Below are 14,728 nucleotides of genomic sequence, written 5' to 3'. Positions count from 1 at the left end.
CTATGGTTGGGGTCACCACGGCATGAGGAGCTGTTTTCAAGGGTGGCCGCATTAGGAACCGCTCGTACTGTACTTGCCTCTAAAGCTTATTTGGCATTCATTTCTCTCTTGCAAACTGCATTGTTCTTTCTTTGTCTTGTACTTTAACAATCTGTAACAAGCTGTGATGAAATACTCCTATGGTCATGTGCGTTGGAGAGTATAAATACTTCTTGCATCTGGGTGGTTGTCTTTCCCAAAATTTGCAAAGTTTTCTGCTATTATTTTACTGAATAGGTTTTCTGTGCCTCAAACATGTGGTTCTTCTCCCTCAGGCGTGCTTAGCTCTTCAGGGGCATTCCAAAGCACTTGCATTTTCTCTTCATGGCTTTTGGTTTATTTTGTTTTTACTTTTGTTCTTTCTGCCTGACACTAACAATTTAAAAGGTCTGTCTTCCAGCTCTGTTTTATTTTGTTTGTTTTGCTTGACCTAGTTTGTTACTGAGGCCATGAGCTAACTTCTCTATCTGACTGGTAGAGCTTCTCCTGTCCTCCAAGGTTTCTGTCCACCTTCCTTTAAGATCCTGGGTTGCTTTTTTAAACTCATTTAACTGCCTGAGGCTCCTCATTTTCCTCATATTTCTAAAGGAACTGTTTATTTGTTGCTATGGGTGTCTTTTATGATGTTGTGTGATGGCCTCTTTAGTGACTTTCTCTTGATAGTGTGTCTTGGGAGGTGTCAGTCCTGGATTTGATTTACAGCACAGAATCTCACTGTCTTGTCATCGTTTCTGAAGCTAATCTTCTATCATGTTATCTCCTTGAAACCAGCTGATCTAAATTTACTTGAACTCCTCATCTCTTACCTCCGCTTCGCGGTGCTGGGTTACCAGCAGTGCTACCACCCGGCTAATGAGTTCTTACATCGTTTTTTTTTTCATTCTGAGCTGGATTGGATTTCCCACATCTTTGCTTTCTATATGCAAACATTTAATTCAAGTCAACTCAACAGACTTAACCATCCCCCTGCCCCTAACCAAATGCAAGATCTGCAACTGACTATAAGAAGCCAAAAAAAGGGAAGCAAGGCACAACTTTTATTTTTAAGGGATTGTGTAACAGTTTCCTCTGACTCATGAAACTCTGGAAGTGGATATAGTCCCGCAAGCCCAGTAAGCTAAAATACACAAGCCCTCCAGGCCCTCCCCAGGGGTTGGAGGATCAGTTAACATTGCTGCCTAGGAGAATCTCCCATTAGCAGGGATCCTGGGGACTCTGACCTGTGTGCTGAGCTGCCTGCAGGTTGGGCAAGGAGCTCCAAGAGTCCTCACAGTGCTGGGGTGGGTTGCTTTTGAACCACCCAAGCTTCTGAAGGTAACCTAATAGATGGATGGGTTTGCCATATTGGACTTTGTGGGCTTGTTACTCGTCTGACTCTGGTGCAGTATCTTGGGTGAACAGACCTTTGCTCGCATCTCCCCAGGTATAGCTCATAGAACTGGAACCTAGCAGCAGCTCCTGGCAGGAATGAGAGCAGTCCACGGACGACCCAATAATCCACTCTGATGCATTGTTCTTACTGGCTTTTCCATATCACTAGGATAAGTCGAATTTTCCCATAGCCATTGCCTTCTAAGCCACCGTACTCCTTCTAGATCCTTAAAACGCGTTCTCTCTGCGAGGCGCCTGTGTTGCTCCTGCCTCTCTTGGGCGCCATGTCCTCCACAGAGTCAACAAAGCCACCTCTTTCAAAGGAAAACTTCCAAACCACTGCCAAAGTTATAGGCTAAAGATGGAGATGCTTCCTAGGTTCTCAAGGCCTGATTTGTCTTAGGCTCCCGTTTGTCCACTTCCAGCACACATGACCGCCATTATCAGCTTTCCTTCACAGCTGCTTTGGCCACAGTGCCACCATGTACGAGAAAGTCACCCCTGATGAATAACTTCCCATGAGCCTTCAGCTTTCATTTTTTTCTTCATAGGCTGCTTTGGTTTGAATGTAAAATGCTACTTGCAGGACAAGGTGTTTTAATACTTGGTGACACTATATTAAGAGGCTGTGGATCCTTTAGGAGCTTGGCTAGAGTAAGTGGCTTTTCAGGTAAGGGTCTTGAAGATTTGACTGTGGTCTGGTTCAAACTCTTTGTTCTCTGGTCTCTTGAGATGTGGAGAGATTCAGTGACTTGAACATTTCTGTGCCCTTACCATCAGATGAACTGTGAGCTAAAGTAGATCGCTCTTTTGTGGTCTATGTCAGATGCTTCAGACACATCAAAGAAAGAGCCACGAGATAGCAGGCCTTCCCAGACAGCTACATGGCAGCCTGATCCTTCCCTTTGAAACACTGATCTCATCTGCAGTTTTTATAGTGATTGTAATGGCGTATCCTGCTTCTCCTTGTGTGTTAGCGAATGTAGAAGACTGAAGCCTGCGGACAAACCATGGTTCCTCTGTCACTATCTCTTCCTTAGGGCTCAGCAGAGTCTCTGAAATTCTTTGCAGACAGTGTTTGAATGTGAAATAAAAACTCCATCTAGGAGGAGAATCCATACTGGCAAATGTGGAATGTTGGCTATGGAATCGAAGGTAGCAGAAGGAAGGCAGAGGAGAGTTTGAAGATGCTTGTGGGTTCCAGGCTGGATGGCTGTCTCCCCTTAGCATGTTGCTCACTGGTCCCAAGAGTTGATCCATTAGAGAAGAGAAGAGAGCCATAGGCAAGACACACTGACGAGTGTGCCAGATGCACTGGCCTTTGGAGTTTCATAACAGAAACAGTCATACTGAACTCTTTATGGCTGTGTGAAGAACATGTATCTGACTGGAAATAAGGCAGTCAGAAGGAAGGGCTCATTTTAGATGGGGAGCAAGGAGAACATAATGACCCCTTTGACCTACCACTTACAGTTCCGGTGACTCTCATTAAGCACGGCAAAGGTTGGTCTGGAGGTGAGGGTGTAACCGGATGAAAACGTACTCATCAGAATGCAAATTTGGTATGCAGAGCGTGCCAGCCATGAAAGGAAGGGGTTTGATACACAGATGTGCTCTGCCCGTACACTATGTTGGAGGAAAGTTCTGACCCAGGAGCAGACGTGTTTAGGAATAAGGAGGTATTCTGGTGAGACTTGAACTACTCCGCAGAGTGGATATTACCTCTGCTAGTTGCCTGGCCAATACCACCCTTATGCCTTTTATTTGGGAAATAGATTAGTTAGGATGCTCAGGTAGGTTTCTTCTCTTCTCTTCCACTTTCTACTACAGGCGATATCCAAGGAGGAGAGTAGCAATCCAATGATACTTGAGGCAAGCTCTTTGAAAGAGTTACTCCAGTGTCCAGAGCCCTTCCATTCACAGTAGATGAATGATAGAAACGACCACAATTCACGTCCAGATGAATGGACTAAGTATGTGCACCATAGGATATTATTCAGCCTCCAAAATGAGGGAAATTCCAACACATACTACATACTACATACAACATACAACATACTACATACTACATACTACATACTACAGTGTGGATGGACCTTGAAACTATTGGGCTAACTGAAATGTCAATCATGAGAGGACAAACTGTTTTGTGAGTCCACTTAGGAGCGAGAGGTCCCTCAAGATCTCACGTTCGCAGAGACAGAAGGTAGAATGGTGGTTGGCAGGAGATGAGGGGGAGAGGGGAATTGGAGTTGATATTTAATAGCTACAGGGTTTCAGTTGGTGAGGGTGAGAAAGTTCTGGAGGCAAGTGGTGCAGCTCTGGGCCAGCATGGGTGTACTTCGTGGCATTGGAGTCTATATATACAAATAGATAAAATGGAAAACTTTACTGATACTTTGAATCACAATAAAAACAAGACAGAAAGGTGGAAAGCATCTATGCTGGGTACCTCACCCCTCCCTAGGACGGAAAACCTGACAGAAAGCATCCGGACAGAGGGCTTGTTTTGGCTCACATGCAAACAGTTTAATGCTCGTGTGAGGGGTGCAGCCACGGGCGAGGAGGGCCAGGTCATATTAAGACTCTTGGCCATTTTCTGCTGGGTATAAGGGAGGAGCTAAAGGGGCCGCACAGGAGAAAATACTCAAGGAGAAGGCCTTCGTACTCACCACTGGGTGGAATGCGACAGCACAGATGCCACTGGCCCAAGAAGCTCCGTGGGTGGGAGAGATAATCATCTTCCTGTCTGGCATTCTCCCCTCACGGCGGAAGCACGGCTTCGCACGTCACGTCGGCTTCGCACGTCACGTCGGCTTCGCACGTCACGTCGGCTTCGCACGTGACGTCACTCTTGTCAGGATGCTCAGTGGAGGGCCTTCTCTCCTGCTGTGCAGCACTACAGAGGCGGGCACTGAACTGACCCTGGTCAGAACCCAGTCTACTGGAACCTCAGTTCCTTAACTCTTGGAGTCCCAGTTTATTGTCCGTGTTTGTTGTCCTTACCTTTAGGAATCATGGGAAGACGATCCTAGTCAAGAATTTAGAATTTTCGAACGAGACGCATACGTGTCTGTGATTTCAAAAGCAGCCCCCTTCCCTACTAGACTAGAAGGTTCTATGGAGGCAACAGGTCTGCTTCTGCTCTTCTTTTTTTTTTTTTTTTATGACAAGTCAATTTTACTTAAATCGGGGCTGTCCAACAAAAACATTGTTAGCCATTCATGATCTGAATTTGGTGTATGAATTAAATTATGGTATACATTAAAAGCCATGAGACATTTGTTTTGTAATAAATAAGGCAGTGGAATTATTCATTAATAGCCTTTTTAAGATAAGCTATTAGGTCCGCCCTTTCTCCCTTCTTCTTAATTCCAGCGAAGATCATTTTTGTTCCAGGGATGTACTTTTGGGATTTTCCAAATACTCCATCAGGGTATCCTCTCCCCAGGTGAACCTTTGTTCTTGTTGGCATCTGTGTAAGAGAATCCAGCAGCCTGGCCTGTCTTTCTGCCCAAACAGATTTTGGTCCAGTCTTATGCTTGCCTCCTTTTTTCCACAGTGTGGCACTGGGTACACTTTTGAACAAAAATCTTCTTGCCTTTTCAACATCACCCATTTTAAATTCGGTCGGGCTGGTCAACACCCAAACGAAGAGACTCTTGGGCAGACGTCCCGCTCTCTAGCCCAAGGTTCTATGTAGGTCAATGCAACCACACTTGTTCTTGCTTCTGCTCTTCTGTTGCCTCTCTATGGTGCCTGGCAATCCATGCTAATGATGCTTTTCTTATAAAAACCTACTGGGTAATAAGAGCCACCATTTTAGGAGTTGCTTCTAAATATGTGTGTGTGTGTGTGTGTGTGTGTGTGTGTATGTATCTATATCTATATCTATCTATATCTATATATGTGTGTATATATGCATATATTTGTATATGTATATGTATATATGTGCATTTATTTATATATAAATACCCAGAAATCAGAAGCCATAGCTCACCCTATTGGTGTAGGTTTTATTTCCAGGCTCTACCCTGTCATAGAGGCTGCCACTGTGTGAATTAGGTGAGGCAGATTCTCACATACTATTAGGTTCAGAGCATCAGAGGGAAAAGGGCCCTGGGGCTTGTTGGTTTATTTCCCAAGTGAAATCCACCCATCCATTATATTCTAGCTAGCCTCCAGATCTCGAGACTGATGCTTTCTTCATTTTTTCCCTTGGGGGCCTGTCTCTGAAGTATTTTATTTTTATTCTTTGTTTTTAAAGTAATGTTGGAATTTAATAAGAAAAAAAAAACCCATGGATTTAGTCACAGGTATTAAGGAAAAGGAGGAAGTACTTGAGAAAAGTAAAATTGGACACACCCAGGTGTGGGTATGGACTTCTCAAGAGGGAGAGAGAGTTGCATTAATGTGTCTTAACAATAGGAATTTATATGGTCTTGGTGACTTCTAAGGTTATATTGTTCAGAGGGTTTAAAAGATTAAGGAAAAGTGCTGTGGTTTATTTATTTTTATTTAAAGAACTTTTCTTTAGTAGATGAGATCACAGGGGGTTTCTAGTGCATTGTATGGGTTAATGGCCCCAAAGAGAAAAACATAGGTCAAAAAAAAAAATAAATCAAAGGGAGTCCTTCCAATACATATGTCACAAGGAGGCTAAGACATGTGTTTTAACTGTAAACACAGTTCATAATTTTGTGAGATCCCCTTCTTTCTCAAGCAGTAGGGGTGGGGGGCTCCTCTCCTTTCCCATGCTCCTGTAATTCTCCTTGCCTACCTATCCTTTCTCACTGTGCCTCTGAGACGCAATCGCCTAATCTTAAGATAGAGGCTGAAATTCCATTTCCCGAAGCTCACCTATTCTGAATAGGGCTATAAACCCTACCTGTCAAACTGTGCAGGAACTCTCTGAGGCATAGAATTTCTAAGAGTTGTGCTATTAAGGTCTAAGAACGCCTGGTATGAAGACAGCCACTCCAAGAGGTTCTCGGTGTCCTTGGAGATTATAGACAGATCACATTAAACCACCTCAAAGCTTGTTATTTCAGGCATTTCTCTCATTAGGCTGCTATCTTTATTTTTCTACTGCTGTGAAGGGACATGATGACCAAAATAACTTGTAGAAGAGTTTATTGGGGCATAGAGTTTCAGAGGGTTAAAATGCATGACCATCATGTTGGGGAACATGGCAGCAGGCACAGCACTGGAGCAGTAACTGAGAACCTACATCCTTATTCAAAAGTTGGAGACAGATGGAAACACTGGTAATATCACGGGCTTCGAAACCTCAAAGTCCGCTGCCATCAACACAACTCTTTAACTAGGCCACACCCCCAATCCTCCCAAACAGTTCCATCAACTGGAGCCCAAGCATTCAAATATATGAGTGTGCAGGGCCATTCTCACCTAAATCATCACAGCCATACAAAAGGAATTACCTTTTTTTTTTTTTTTTTAAAACAAAACTCACTGCTTGGCAATTTCTTTTTACTATAGAAGAATGGGAACCTTTTTTCCAGTTTTCCCCTCCTCCAAGATTGAACTTTTACTTAATAAATACCCGAGACAGCCTAAAGACCAAGGTGCTTTGCTAAAATCATGAATTTTTGGAGTCAGTCAGGTCCCAATTAAAATCTAGGCTGGCCACTTAATTGTATTAATATTATGCTTAAGGTTCTTTGTCTATAAACTGGAGATACTCCTTTTTTATAAAACACAACACTGGGATCTATTTCAGAGGGTTCTCATTGTTAGCAATTTGCCTAGGCTCTACCCAACAGTTACCTAGCAACAGCCAGGTAGGAGACTGGCTTGCTATAAAAGGACCGTTTGACCTTCCTTTCTGTGTCTCTGACCGACCTCTCTCTCTCTCTCTCTCTCTCTCTCTCTCTCTCTCTCTCTCTCTCTCTCCTCTCTCTTCCCTTTCTCCCTTTCTGTCCTCTTACCTCTTCTCCCCATGTGTTCCTAGCTGGCCTCTTCCCTTCTCTTCTCTCTCTGTCTGTCCTTCTCTGTCCCCTTTCTTTCCTTGCCTCCCCTCCCTTCTCACCTCTTCTCATGCTCCAAAATCAACTTCGTTTTATACTAGACCCGTGGTATGGCTGGCACCTCAGGTGGGGGATGCCCCAGCATGGCCTCCCTGAGGCGCCCCCTCCCACCACATTGTGCCACCATGTTATAAACCATATCATTCATGAGTTCCAGAGAAATGGGGGAATGTTTTTATCTGCTTCCATTTCCCTTAGAGGGACTACTTGGTAGTTCTTCTGTGGAAGAAAGAGTTGGATAAAGGGCATATTCAAGGGTGAGCCAAAGACACAGATGTGGCCAGTGTGGTAAATGGTGGCCAATTTTCTGACAGGTGATTTCACTTAGTGAGTAGGGAAGATGGGAGGAGAAAGGGGAAGGTAGACAGACTGTGATGGCGGAGGCTGCTGTGCTGGTTGCTAGGGTCTTTCTGCATGTCCCCAAACACCACTCAACCCCACCAACCAATCTGATTAAACTCACAAAATCAGTGCAGAAACAAATGAAAGCCAATGAGAAGGCAATGTAGGTGAGCGGAGACACAGATGCCAGGAGACTAGTTCTCCTCTGGGAATTGGTAGTAATGGAGAGAAGGACTTTGAATTTGCAGCCCTGCCCCTATTCCCTCTCCTCCCTCCTTATCCTTACTCTCTCCTTTCCCCCCTCCTCATTTCCTCTTTCTCTCCTTCATTTTCCTTCTCTCTCCTCTTCCAGTGTCCTCCCCTCCTTTCACCCCTTTCTGGAACTCTTCTCTCTCCTCCCTCCTCTGCCCCTCCCAATCTTCTCCACCTTTGTCAGGTTAGAAAGATTAAGTCAGGTTTCTCAGAACTCAAGGGACATGGAAATCTACCTGACTGCCAAGTTCATCAGGATTAGAGTCAACGCAACTAAACAATGGACGACTTCCATTACTTTGCAGTCATTTATCTGTGGCTGCCATCTTTGGCTAAGCTTAAATCCACAACTGAGTAAAGTCTTTGACTTGCACTGTTGTGTCAGTGATGGGGTTGAGCCAAGACTAAGTGAAGAGATGTCCAAGATAGAGACTTTGCAGTGGGTGATGTCTACACCGGAGCCTAGACATGTCGCCCTCATGGTGACCAGCTGTTGAATCTATGACACGGCTTACAAATCTCTCAGCTTCAATATGGCTTTGGTGGGTTTTTTACCCTCCTACCATTGTTGTGGGAGTGGGATGATGAACGTGAAAGCGCTTTGCCAATAAGAAAGGATCCTGGAAAGAAAAGGGCAATTGGTACCTTTGCATCCTGGCCACCTCTACAAGCTATCCAAGGCCATTAGGACCTAGGATGTTGCCTCCCCAGTGGCGGCATATCTCGTCATATCTGTCATTGTAATTGGTCCTAATAGCTTCCACCAGCTTAGCCAGAGCACCCTTGTCTTCCGAGTTAACCTGTGTGAAGGCAACAGTGGTGCACGTCTTTCTGTGGACCAGGCGCCCCAGCCTGGCCTTTCCCTTGATGATGCAGTAGGGCACCCCTATCTTTCGACACAGGGCAAGCAGGAAAACCACCAGCTCAATGGGGTCTACATCATAGGCAATCACCACCAGCTGAGCCTTCTTGTTGTCCACCAAGGTGGTGACTATATTGACCCCTGCTCGGAGGACAGGTGGTCTCTTAGTTGGGATGTCCCCTTTGCCCGCAACTTTCTTCTCAGTGCAGGCCAGCAGCCTTTGCTACTTCTCCTGCTTTGTCTCTGGCCTGTACCTGTGGGCAAGCTTAAGTAGCTGAGTCGCTGTTTGCCTGTCCAGGGCCTGGGTGAACTGGTTAATGGCAGGAGGTACTTTGAGCCGCTTACAGAGGATGGCTCTTTGCCGCTGCAGCCTGTTGTAGCGGGGCCATTTGACGAAGCGTGTTAGATCTCTTTTGGGCTGGATGTCCTGCCCAGTCCGAAGTTCTTGGGCCTTTTCTTTTTTTTTTAAAAAAAAATTTTTTTAAATTAATTAATTTTATTTATATATTAGTACACTGTAGTTCTCTTCAGACACTTCAGAAGAGAACATCCTATTACAGATGGTTATGAGCCACATGGTGTGGTTGCTGGGAATTGAACTCAGGACCTCTGGAAGAGCAGTCAGTGCTCTTAACTGCTGAACCATCTCTCCAGCCCGGACCTTTTCTTAAACAAAGGATTGACCACCATTTTGGCCTCCTGTTTATTGACCAAGGCGGGGGCCGGGGCCACCCTCTTCCCCTTTGCCTTCTTTCCTTTGCTCAGCTGGAGGAGAGAGCCTGAGGACTTCTTAAAACCATATTCTTCTTCCTGTGTTTGCAGCAGACGGTTTCCTGGTGAGCTCTGCTCCCCTGAAGTTTCATCCCGTGGTAGCTTAACTCTGATCTCCCTGGGTTGCCTCATGCTCTTCCAACCACACATGGCCATGTACCCTCACAGACTTTCTTTCTTCTTCTGTTTATCTGTAACAGTGGTCAAAGCCCCACTTCTCAAACTTAGTCCTTACCGGGCTCTGCCTCTGTAATGCATGTGTCAAGCTTTGGGTGCCAGCAACCAGACTGCTATCTGTGTTCTTAGTACTTGAGCTCTTCCTAGATCTTTAGCCTGTGTGGCTCTCCCACTCCAGAAGCTTCCAGTAGAGGTCCTGTCCTCACTCCCCCTCTCTGGAGTCTATGAGATGCCTTCAGTGGTTTCCGAGCACATTACTTATTGACCCTCCTCTCTGGCTTTTTTTTTTTTTTTTTTCGGAGCTGGGGACCGAACCCAGGGCCTTGCCTTTGCTAGGCAAGCGCTCTACCACTGAGCTAAATCCCCAACCCCTCCTCTCTGGCTTTAATCTTACTCAGACACCAGTCCCACGTGTCCCTAGCTGTTCCCACTTAAAGGCCTTGCCACCTTCTCAGAACCAACTGCATTGAAGTCTGATCCACTTTTGCATAGAACCTGACTGCCTTCCTCACAGTTACAGCCAGCGGTTCTTAACCTGTGGGCCGAGACCCCAAAAGATCACAGAAAACAAATATTTACATTATGATTCCTAGCAGTAGCAAAATTACAGTTACGAAGTGGCAACCAAAATAATTTCATGGTTGGGGGTCACTACGACCATAACTGTATTAAAGGGCTGCAGCGTTAGGGAGGTTGAGACGGTTGAGTTACACCATGAGTTTCTCCAATTGTTCCTTTCCTCGGAAAAGCCATCTTCTACCTTTCCTGCCTACTTTCTCCTGCCTCACTTTAGTTACACTGGGTTGCTTGCGCTGGCTCTTCACCAGCGCACTCTTCACGAGGCCCATGGTTTCCATCCCCACCCCACTTCTGTTGTAACAAGTGTAATTATTTTCAAGTCAGTGAATACAGCATCCTGCAGCCCCCAGTAGAGCTTGGGGGCTTTGTCTACATTGGGAGCTAAGCCGTCTGGTTAGTGTTGCGACTCTTGCTTTTACTTGTAGCTCGAGTGGCTTGTCCTTGTACTGATTCATGGTCAAAAGTGTGGGTCCTTTTCTTTGCTCAAGTCCTAATCTCCCTTAACGGCTGGGCGCGTGTCTCCTGCTTATCTGGTGCGTGTCTCCTGGCCTCCATGAAGCCTCCCTGGCCCAGCTGGCTCAAGAGGGATCCTTTCTTCTTTGAAACACTTTAGCTTTTACCATTTCCTAGTTGGGAAAATTACATCATATTGGATACATTGATACAGAAAATGTTTACTAAGCTTCTCCTAGGCAGGAGGAAATAGAGTGGAACAAAGAGTGGAATGAAACTTACATTCTATAGTGCATGTGTGAGTGCGTGAGTGCCTGTGTGTGTGTGTGTGTGTGTGTGTGTGTGTGTGTGTGTGTGTGTGTGACACATTTCGGTGGGGGTCTAAGCAGAAAGCAGTCACGTATCTTAGCAATGCAGAGGATATCTATTGACAAGTTCCCCAATGAAAACTCAGAGGTGGCAAGCCCCTGTCCTGGACAGGCTAGGCTGGGCCAGTCAAAAGAAAGACCATCAAACATCCCACTGAAGGTACCACTGTAATGAGTACTCTGTGATGGAGAGATAGGAAAGATGGACGACACAATGGGGAGATGGGAGAGAAAGTGAAGCCAAGGAGTTTGTACATTGTGGAGAAAGGTGAAACTGGAGACTTGACTGCCGTGAGGAACAGGCAGATATGAGGACCTGAGCGACCACTTAATGCCATGCTGATGTCTAGCCCAGGCTGCCACCAAGGGCCACATCTGGATCCATGGCTTTACCACAGCAGCTGTCTATGCTGATCTCTGTGGCCTGAGTTGCCACCAAAGTCCATCTGAATGTCAGTGGTCTCAGCTCTGGAGGCCATACTGATGCCAGGGGCCAAACAGATCTGAGTGGCCTTTGTTGCCACACAAGGCCATGGTGACATCTTGGCCCAGGCTGCCACTGAAGGCCATGGTGACATCTTGACCAGGGCTGCCACTGTAGGCCATGTCTGGGTCTATGCCCCTGCTGCAGATGGGATCTGTGTTGGGGTCTATGTCGATGTCCAAAGCCTGTGTTACCATCAAAGAGAGCCTTGGTTTGGGCTGCTACCTGGGGCCACGTTGTTGTCCAAGCATTGTGCTGAGCTAGCCCCACCCCTTTCCAGGAGCCACACTTGGGAGAGCTGGCCCTGCCCCGCATTACCTGGGCAGCACTGGAGAGCTAGCTCTGGTGTTGTGGGCTCAGGATAGCTGGCCCTGCTCCTTGTCTGTTGTGGCATGGGTGAGGGAAAGATGCCATCCTCCAATCCCTTGCCACTTGTGGCAGAAGGAAGAGCTTACTTCCAGGTCATGAGAGCAGGAGAGCTGCCCCTGCCCCTCACCAGATGCAACATTCAGTAGAGGTGGCCCTGGTGGCATGGGGGTGGGTGAATCACCCCTCCCCCCACCGAGGACATGAGAACAGGAGAGCTGGCCCTGCCCCTGCCAGTTGTGACATTGCTGGAGAGCTCATCTTGGTGGTATGGATACCAAAGAGCTGGTAGGCTGACCAATTCAGCTACTACTCAGGTCCAAATCCAGGGCTTTGATTGGCCCACAATGGCATCTACCCCATCAATGAACAGCTGGAGTACCTGAAGGGGCCAATCCTGCAGATTCAACACTCTAGGATCTCCATGGCACAGGATAACCACAGGATATCCGAGAAGAGTCACAGTGAGGATCCAGTATTGATAGTATAGGAGAAGCCAGAGACCTTGATCCAGACCATTGACTCATTGCAATGAACATTTGCAAGTAAAGATGTGTGACACTGTGTGACATACTGTGACACACTACAGCTTCCACGATGGGATGTTTTTTGTTTGTTTGTTTATTTCGTCTTGTTTTTCTGTTTATTTTTGATTTTCTATTGTGGGGGAAGTTGCAAGGGTGGAGGGCAGATATGAAGGGACAGGGAGATGAGTGGGATTGGGGTGCTGGTGCGGGAGAGATGGCTCAGCACTTAGGAGCACTTGTTCTCGTGGGGACATGGGTTCCCCTTGCACCCACATGTGGCTTACAATCATTTATAACTCCAGTTCCAGGGGATCTGACACTCTCACAAGAGGAGCATGGGGTACACATACGTGCATGCAAGTAAAGCACATGTAAAATAAAAATGAGAAAATTCAATGGCAATGGATCTGAGAGAGGTCGATGGGCTTTTTTGAAATGGCTGCTTAGTAATGGGTTTTGTTTTTTATTGGATTTTTAAAATTTATTTACATTTCAAATGTTATTCTCTTGTCAGGTTTCCCGGCCATAAAATCCCTATCTCCTCCCCCTTCTTCTATGATGGTATTCTTCCACCCATCCATCCACCCCTTCCTGCCTTCCAACCCTGACATTCCCCTACACTGGGGGTCCAGCCTTGGCAGAACCAAGCGCTTCTCCTCCCATTGGTGCTCAACAAGGCCATCCTTTGCTACATATGCAGCTGGAGCCATGGTTCTGTCCATGTGAATTCTTTGGATGGTGGTTTAGTCCCCAGGAACTCTGGTTGGTTGGTATTGTTATTCTGCAAGCCCCTTCAGCTCTTTCAGTCCTTTCTCTAACTCCTCGAATGGGGACCCTGTTCTAAGTTCAATGGTTGGCTGTGAGCATTCACCTCTGTATTTGTCAGGCTCTGGCTGAGTTTCTCAGGAGACAGCTATATCAGGCTCCTGTCAGCATGCACTTCTTGGCATCAGCAATAGTGTCTGGGTTTGGTGGCTGTGTGTATATGGGCTGGATCCCCAGGTGGGGCAGTCTCCGGATGGCCATTTCTTCAGTCTTTGCTGCAAACTGTGTCTTCGTATCTCCTCCTATGAATATTTGTGTCCCCCACCCCCAATGTGGAATGCTTGACGAATGCTAATCTTCTCTGTATCATTCTGAAGTGAGCACAGTAATGGGTTTTCCTAAGAGGTGACATTTAAACTGAGATCTGTCATAAGAAGTGTCAACCATGAGAAGGTCTTGGGTAAACATTTTTTAGGTAATGAGAAATCAAAGCAGGTTGGCTAATTAGAGGTGCCACGAGGAGCCACACTTGGAAAGAGGATTAGGAGAAGAGAGAAATGGGTGTGTCACATGCCTGAAGAAATGGAGGGGCCATTATGGACATGTTCAAGTTCACAGTGTGCATGAGATTCCCATGTGGGTGTGGTCAGAAGTATCTGTGCTTATATATTTTGATCTGCACGTTTCTTGCTTTCCAGACTGGGGAAGAAACAACAGGTCATGGGCCACAACTTCAGGGGCCATAACTGATGTGTCTTGTATCTCTCACAGTGCTGGAACAAAGCGTCATGTATACATTGAGATAAAGAAATATATTTGATTGGCAAGAGAACTAAGGGCAGAGAAACCAAAGAGACAGAAAGCAAGAGTTTCCTAATTAGTCACAACGGTTTGTTAAGCTCCTTCATTAGGCTCCAGCACTGCTTGGCCCCTGTGGGACCTGAGAAGTGACAAGAGGCCAGAGTCCAGAGCAAGGGGATTCCTTTCTCCTCTCTGACCTCTTCCATCTCTTAGACCGTTAGATAATGGCCTCTCCTATGCAGAGTTGTGCTGCGTTTGTCTGCAGCCTCCTTGCCTCTCGTGGTACCTCCTTCAGCTCTCTGGTGTGCTTTTGTGACACTCAGCACTGACCTGATTCTGTATCTGAAGAACTCTCTGTCATCATCAAGCACATTTAACCAGGTCTACCTTGCACCCTGCTCTGTGTCAGGGAGATAAACCAGTCCTGGTCTCAACCTTTCTGACCATCCCGAATTTCTCCTGTACTGTGCCTCTTTTGCAGAAAATACCATGTCATCACCATCATCACCTCTTGAGGGATGGGT

General features: G+C 46.2%; 1 pseudogene; it reads right to left on the bottom strand.

Moving 5' to 3' along the window:
• Positions 1 to 8,722: 8,722 nt before the first annotated feature.
• On the bottom strand, positions 8,723 to 11,942 carry LOC116896047 (annotated as a pseudogene).
• Between the last annotated feature and the right edge of the window lie 2,786 nt (positions 11,943 to 14,728).

The sequence above is a fragment of the Rattus rattus genome, chromosome 3 (assembly GCF_011064425.1).
Source record: "Rattus rattus isolate New Zealand chromosome 3, Rrattus_CSIRO_v1, whole genome shotgun sequence".
Classification (NCBI taxonomy): Eukaryota; Metazoa; Chordata; class Mammalia; order Rodentia; family Muridae; genus Rattus; species Rattus rattus.
Note: the sequence above shows the minus strand (reverse complement) of the source record. Positions and strands in the feature narration are given on the sequence as shown.